The sequence below is a fragment of the Cupressus sempervirens genome, chromosome 9, assembly GCF_028749045.1.
Source record: "Cupressus sempervirens isolate cs-2001-9-10 chromosome 9, ASM2874904v1, whole genome shotgun sequence".
NCBI lineage: Eukaryota > Viridiplantae > Streptophyta > Pinopsida > Cupressales > Cupressaceae > Cupressus > Cupressus sempervirens.
In genome coordinates, this window is record NC_143126.1 from 177,592,101 (window position 1) to 177,600,704 (window position 8,604).

The 8,604-nt window shown below is 34.9% G+C and overlaps 1 pseudogene; it reads left to right on the forward strand.

Moving 5' to 3' along the window:
- Positions 1-6,179: 6,179 nt before the first annotated feature.
- On the forward strand, positions 6,180-7,119 carry LOC149538059 (F-box protein GID2 pseudogene; annotated as a pseudogene).
- The last annotated feature ends 1,485 nt before the right edge of the window (positions 7,120-8,604 follow it).

Consider the following 8,604-nt stretch of genomic DNA (forward strand, 5'->3'; position numbering starts at 1 on the left):
AATTTTTGGCTAACATTTTTATACTTGATCTTTGACACAGGGGCACAATATGGAGCAACCGCTAGGAGGGGATGTTGGCGATGTTCCTGGCTCATCTACACATGAGTAGTAAAACTCATTGTAATTGTGCAAACTAGATAGAAGAAAAATGTTATTTTTTAAATTTTTTTTTCTTCATTGTTTTGGAGTAATTTTGATAATACTAATACTATTGTTGTCACAGAGGGCCAGTGGTCAGCGGGAGGGAAAGGAAACTGCACTCCCTCAGTAGTTTGCCCCTAAGGAGGACCCATTTTATATTGATTTAGCAGAGACCGATGACCCAATCGGTTCAATTAAAAAGTTGCTAAAGAAAATTAGCAGAGAAATTATACGTTTGGCAACCATTAAGCCTACTACTCAGGAAATAAAAAATAGGGTATCTGAATTGTTGCACACCTCTGAAACCTTAAAAGTAAGTACTAATGAAATTTTAAATTATAACAAGAGTTCAATAATCATTTTTATGTTATGCTATTTTATGACATTAATTAAAATATGGATGTGTTGTCTTTACAGGGTTATTTGTGTGATTTCAAGATCCATTCCCATGATGAGGGTGCTGCAGGTGGTTCAGGTAGATCGCATGTTCCATTCCCCACTTGTGTTTTCCATTGAATATATATAGGAATTATCATAATCATTGACAATACATGCAATTAAGACTGAATTTATGCACACGTTCTATATTTATGCATGCTCTAACAATTTTATTCTTTAGCTTCAGATCCTATGATGATGTCGCCTCCATCGAGGACAACCACAAATCTCTTTTCGACTGTTGAGTCGAAAACATGCAGCTTACATGCATTGACTGTTGCACCATCTACTGGTACAAAAATCCCTCTTTTTCTCTCTTTTGTTATGTGTTTAAGTGTTATGTGGTTACGATGTCATCTTTGAGTACATTATATATCAACTTACAGGCTCATTAAATATGTATGGTTAGCAATATTATATTGACGTGATGATCCTAATCCTTGTTCCAAAACATATTCTTAATTACTAGAATGTTTTCATCACACTGAAGAACGAGCCCTCAAGTGAGCAATAGGGACATCTGTGATGCTTTTAGAAGATGAAAGTTTTCCAAAAAAAAACTTAAGGAAAAGAAAAAGAAACTAATAAAATGAGGCATCGGGTGCTTAGGACAACCTCTGGACTTGCAAAATGCTATCCACATACAACAAACATAGCTACAAAATGAACATGAGATGCCCATCAATAAAATTTCCTCAAACATAAATGGATGATCGGCTTCCTTGAGGTCGATTGTTGATTCGCATTAGATGCTCCTACATCAAACACCCCAACTAGGTAAAGACTGGTGAGAATGGCTCACAAATAGAGTTACGTAGTAGGACTACTCTTTTAGACTATGTCAACTAGCAGCAAACTCTATCGTTGACATAGATAGAGGTAGTTCTACCTATTCCAGCACTTGGTCGGGATTCTCACCATCCACCTACATAGTTTGTTCTCTTCTTTTCTTCACTCTTGTGGACTTGTGCTCACCATAGTCCAACCTCCTCTTCCAAAGAATTTTCTCTTCTTTTCCTCCACATAATCTCTCCTCTCCTCCCCTTCTTTTTAGAATCATATCCACTGCAAAATGACCACCTCCATGGATGTCCTATAACATTCTCAACTTTCTCTATATGTAGTCAATTGAATCTCGCAAGAAAATTTGCCAACATATTTCCCTACCTTCAACAAAGGTAAACCAAATTTTTTATCACAAAATTCATCAAAATTTGCACCATGTTCTTACGCTGCTCCATCATGCACGAGCTCTCTGTATTTCACTACTGCAATCACATCTTCCTCATCTTCACTATCCCATCTTTCTTACACCTTCCAAGTTTATCCATCCACTCACGCTCTATTGTGAAAAACTATGCCCACAAATCTTCCTCTACCACTACCTCAGCCTCATCTATTTCTTCTTTCAATCTTTCTCCAACACAGGATTGTCAAAATCCATCTAATAACAAATCCTCTCTTCTTTTTCTTTCTTTTCACCATCAATCACTTCAAGTCTTTCCAACTCTCACCTTTTTACCTTCTTTTCCAGCTGTTCTCACTTCTATCCTCTATAACCAATAGGATTCTAGAAGAGGTACCTCTCCAATATCTCTTCCACTCACTTCCATTCAATGGAAAAAATCTGGACACATCTTACCTAGCTTCATCTCTGCTAGAGGATAGACAAATTATTTTGCACAACTTCTTTACTATTCACCCTTCTTGACAAGCAGATCTTGGTGCAAATTGCCTCCCTTTGACGAAGATGGCTGCACACTCAGAAACATAGGCTCTAAAATACCATTTGATGGCAATGAAATCCACAATCACCAACAAAATCCAACCTTGTCTTCATGGCGATGAGAACTAAAACAAAATAAATTCATTTTCATAAAGCACATCTTCTATGACAAAAACTAAAGTAATGTAGCAAATAACTTTACCACACAAAGAAAATTCCATAATCACTTCAAATGTCAGAATACAATACAGATACACAGAAACAATATATTTGCAGCAACAAGAAATTTAAAAAAATCAATAAACAGAATATATCTAATAATAATCTCCTTCACAATTCACTTGACTAAGATATGCAATTCAACCTTCCACAACTTTAATAAAAATATGAATATGTAGAGTCTCCTTCCATACAATTTGACAATTAATGGCATAAAGAATACAAACTTCTCCACATAAACCTATGAATATTATCAATCAGATGTAGGCTTCTCTCATACCCTTATGTTGCCTCCTTTCTTAATTCCTTGTATATTCTCTGCACGCAATCATCCCCCAAATCTAAGAATGGGAATCATTGAACAAGAAAGATCATAAGTTTTATTGAAAGTTTGAAGCTGCTACTTGATAAATTACTATTAGCAAGACATAGTAGAAAATAAGACTAAAAAATACATTAATTGTAGATTTTGTTTCACTGATGTTTAGACAGCATAGCAATTTCAATACATAAGAAGGACATATTTCCATAGCAAGTCAATTTGTGATATTGTTATCAGGATTTAGCTGTGTAATTTTTTAAGTCAAATTCATTAATGTATGATGTCCTCATCCTTACCCTAGTGACAGAACAACAATAGAATACTTATGTGGTTAAGGGGTGGTAGATCTTGAGCACCAACAACTAGCTAGCTTGCTTAATATGAATTACCTGAAGAATTTGCATATCACATCTTGAGAAATAGTGAGAAAGCAAGTCAACCATTTCTGAATTATTGATGTAACGTTGCAGACTTATTCATGTAACCTTGTAACCTTGTAAACTTGTAAACTTATGAAACTTTTTGCAATAGGAGCTGCAACATCATTCCCTGGATGTTCCTATGTTCCTAGCACGGGAATGGTGAAGGATGTCATATTGATTGTCAGTGACGATGAAGGCATTCCATTAAAAGTATCCAAAGTTCTAGGTACTTTAAAGTTATTATTCTATAGTGATATAATAGTAATTTAGTTTTTGATCAATCTTCATCAACTAATGATCCCATGATTGTTTTGTAGGGAATGATGTTTTTTGGAAAAACCTTGGTGATGAGTGTTTGCGAATATTCAGGCCCACCATGTGTACCTGGTAGAACATCATATCCTAACTAAAACCCCAAACCATTATTTTGATTTCATATCATTGCTAGAATAGTTTTCTTTTTCATCCATTTCTTGAACTATATTAAAGGTAGCTTCACTTTAGTTATGAGTCTAACATGTTTTTTTTTACTTAAAAGGTGGAATCTCAAAGACAAAAAGCTGAAGGATGATCTTATAGAGAGCATGAACCAACTCTTTGGACCTCGTGCATTTGAGAGAAACAAGCTCCTTGAAAAAGCTGGTTTATGTTTGAAGTATATTAGGGACCAGTACAGGAAAAATTTATGGGATAACCCTAGGTATGAGTGTCTGCCCTATGTTCCTGAGGCTGAGTGGTAGGCTTTGATTTTGGATGGAAAGTATAAAGCTGAAAAGAAAAATACAATTACACTAGTAGAGAGTACACCGCCAAGGTATGTGATACTGTTGAGAATGTAATTATGTACTAATTAACCTCTATATTTATATTATCTAACATATTTCAAACTTTTCATAGATTGCTTGACACATCAAAGGCAACAAAGGAAAGACTAGAAAAGCACGGGACACACAAGCTCGACTCTGGTGGTTTTTCGAAACTTCAAGCACGAGTTGTAAGTATTCTTGATCCTCAAATTTTGTAACTTTTGTATTTCCTTTTGATATTTTAACTACCCTCCATTGGTTGATGAAACAATGCAAGTAAAATTCACCATACCATGCAAAAATGCTGGGCTCAGAGTTCAAGAGATGCCTCACAAAAGAGGATAAGAGAATTGGCTTCGAACAAGGCTATAGAGCCATGGCTGAATGGCTACGAGCTGAAATTAGTGTGGAAGGTTCTAATAATGATGCATCTAAGCCACAGGTAAATAAGCTAAATGAAATTTATTTCAAATTGAATACTTTACCAATTAGTCTATTTGATGTTAAGTTCCAATATAAAGTGAGTATATCTGTTTTATGCAAGCAATGATAACAATGCATAGGATGTTGGAATGCAGGCTGACAATTCTTCTACACAATCTATGAATGATGAAGGTTCGCATGATGTGTATCCCAGTGGTGGAGGTATACATTTGCTATTAAATTTTTTATATGTAATTGCAATTGGTGTTTGGATTAACGTAACATTTTGTATAGTAGCTATAGAGGATCAAGGCATCGATGTTCATGAGCGTGTTGACGATGAGTCCAAAAAAAATGATGTGCTCAGATCAGGTAAAGAGCGCCATAGTTATGTTATTTAAAATAATTAAATACTTGTAACAATTATAATAAATTATTTTTAATTTAAGTCTTTTATTTCTTATTGCAGAGGACCCCCCTTTGCAACAGCATAGGAATTTGTGATCATCAAGAACAGAGAAAAGAATTGATGAGGGGGGAATTGATGATGACACTGATGCTCCTCTTAGAGCTTACATGGAAAAAAGAAATAGAAAGAAAAAAAAGAAATGATTGTCATCTACATACCTTAATTGATAATGACTGAATTTCATGTCTCAATGAATTTAATTATGTGCTAATGAATGTTCATGAATTATGTGTTAATGCAAAATATTGATGAATGTTGCATGTTTATGAATCTAATGTGTTAATCAATGTTATCATGTGATATTGATTAAATATTACATTTTATTAATGGTTGAAAGAATGAATGAATGTTAGATGTTAACAGGGAATGTAGAGTGATGTTAGGGGGAGGGGGGTGGGGCCAAATGAGCTTCCACCTTCACATGGTTGGCCTTGTTTAGTAGAGAATATTAAACTATTCTCGAAACAAAGTGAAGCTCAATAAGATGTAAGTGAAGCTCAAGTTGGCACAAATAGGGAGTCAATGTGATGTAAGGGGTCATTTGAAGTCCTAGGGTTTCCTAGGAAGAGTTATGGGTGGATGGTAGTGTTTACATGATGTAATAGGCTATTAAAGCCCCTAAATGATGTAAAATGCAATCAAAGTGCAAGATCCGTTATTTACCACTCCTTCACCAATATCAAATGCTTTAATTTTGATCTCCTTGAAGTCATCTTGGGGGCTCCCAGTTATGTCAGTACTTGCTTTAAACACAATGTTTGAACTCATTTTCTATCTCTTCACAGATTTTGGGTAAAAAAATCCTCACTGGTTGTTTATGATCTATTTGTGGTATAGGTGTGCAACACATTGCGGGCAACATGTTTGTTAGTTTTCCAAAGGCAAACGCTATATTTATGAAGGTAAAGTCTCTAAATGATTATCAATCACTTTCAGGATCTAATTTAAATTAGGAACCCATCTTCTTCATTGTCTGCTCCTTTTTTATTAGAAATTTTTCTTCTGGTAGTGCTCTGCTCCATTTCATAACTTTACCTTTTTCTGAAGCTATGCTCTCTAGTCTACATGTCTATCTCTGTGTTTCTACCTAAATTTAGAGACCCAGATCCCTGTCCAATACTTATTTATGAAACTATCCAACTTGTTTTTTAAGGTACAAGGTCTATTTATTTGTAGATACACATTCATTTGTCTTGTTCTGTCTGGAAGGGCAATGGGATTGGCAATAAGAAGACCTAGTAAGTGTAAAATCAATTATCATCATCATAGTTATAAGCCCAATGGAGACTTGGAGGTGCCATTGTTTCACAAAACATCTAAAAAGATGCAATCTCAAGATCAGTGTGAGAACTTATCAAGGGATCAAATGGAGCAATTTCTTTTAGATGGGGATTTGTTATCTGAAGTGATGAAATACATGGATGCAAGAACATTGGCAACAACCTTATGTGTTAATAGGATATGACATAAAGCTACACAAGATGACAAGTTGTGGGAAAACATATGTCTCAAGCATTGGGCTAACACTGGTTGTGGAAGCCATCAACTGAGATTTGTTGTTTTGGCTCTTGGTGGATTTCAAAAACTATATTCTCTTTCCCTTTGGCCTATGCTTAATCCATATGCTTCTTCTTCTTCGCCATGTCCATTTCCTTCTCAAGCCTTGTCTCCCTTCTTATCAAAGCCTGGCCTGAATAAAAAGCACAGTGCAAAGACTCAATCTTGGGGTAAGGATGAGATTCATCTTTCTCTTTCTCTTTTCTCTATCCATTGCTATGAGAAAATGAGTAGTCCTCCTATGCAAAACGTGTCCTCAGCCCAGTTTCAATCTTCCAAGCATCCTCCAACTGAGGTAATATTGTCCTCCAAGAAGCTACCCATTTCTTCTCTAATGATCTCTTCTGCTTTTGGACAAGAGCTTTTATAGAATCCATATGAAAGGCCTAAAATTGGTTCAGGCTTCAAGTAACATACATTAACGAATATGAGACATATAATAATTGAGAACAATGATTTGTAGGTCTCTAATGGTGTTATATTTGGGGTAGCTTAATGGTGCACGATTTTTTGTTTTGTTTTACTTCTTTCACCGTCGCAATTGCGACGAAAATTGCGACAAGGTTGTTGTCGCATCTACAGCAACCCCGTCATAATTGGTGACGATAACCCCAGAAATTGTGATGGGGTTGCTGTAGATGCGATGACAACCTGGTCACAATTGCGACGATAAACAAGGATTTTGATTTCACAATAAGGTGGTTGCATAGCGACGGATAGGCGTCGCAATTATGATGAAAAACACGGATTTTGGTTTGGCACCAAGGTGGCTACAAAGCGACGGATAGGTGTTGCAAATGCGACATCAAGGGGTAGACATCATAAATTGTGACTAAATAACTATGACGTCTACATCTGTCATAGTGGCAACACATTGCTGTCGCAATTGCGACACATGGCCGTCACAAATTGATGCCAAATCTATTAGTGTTAGGTCGAAGTTATAGTTAGTTTAAATACTTTCTTTGCTATATGGTTTACAAACTAATCTAGATAATTAATCACTAGTTATTTGTAATTACATGTTTAAACAATGAATTTACATGTAATCTAATCATTCAACATTGTAATAAATACATAAATTAAATACATTTCAAAAAATTTAAAATAATAATTTTGAAATGAACATCTACGAAACTATTATTTTAATTAACAAATACAATAATCTAAAGATAATACTCATTAACAATGTAAATTTACAATTTTACATATATTAAAACTGAAAAAAACCCAATAAATTGACGTACATATAAAACGTAAAACTGAAAATAATTAAGTAAAATAGTACAAAACAAATTAATATACCTAGTATGTTAGAAAATAGTAGCAGGGGGCGGTCAGTAGAGGTAAAAAAGGGGCTCCCGTATTGCTCTCAAATCAGGCTCCCATTTTCCAAATGATGAAAATGACCCCGAAATGCTTTAAAATGGGTATTTGAAACTTTTACAAATTGGGTACTCAATTTTTAACAAATCGGGCGCCCGATTTGTAAAAAATTGGGTGCCTAATTTTTAAGTGGTTTGGACACCTAATCTGCTTTTCAAAAATCAGATACCCAATTTGTTAATCGTGGCTCGGGTACCTGAAGTGCAATTTTAGAAACAAGTACCCAAATCTAAGAAAGTTGGGTACTCATTTATGAGAAGTACAATTCTACAGATTTGACTTCCACAAAATTGCAACCCAACTTCTTGTGGTCACCCTATTATAAACTAATTGTAATTATTGTCATCATTCCCCTAAATCAAATCATTCAATCATAAGATAAATGCATGGTCCCATATGTACTAACTAGAATATATTATCCATGCTAAATAAACCTTCTTAGGATTCCATCCATGGTAAAAATATAGTTTTGCATTTATGCCTATAATAGATTTATTTATTGTCCCCTATCTACACTAGATTTTTGGGTGAACCTTTGTAATTTATTCACGTATCTTTCCTTGCATCTTTGAACACTTGCCTTTGTGTTGTTTCTCTTGAGAGATTATAAAAAAATCATCTTGTATTACCAAGGCTCATGGTGGAAACTAGGTGATAAAATATTATGTGCACCTAATCTCTTGTCTTACCAATGA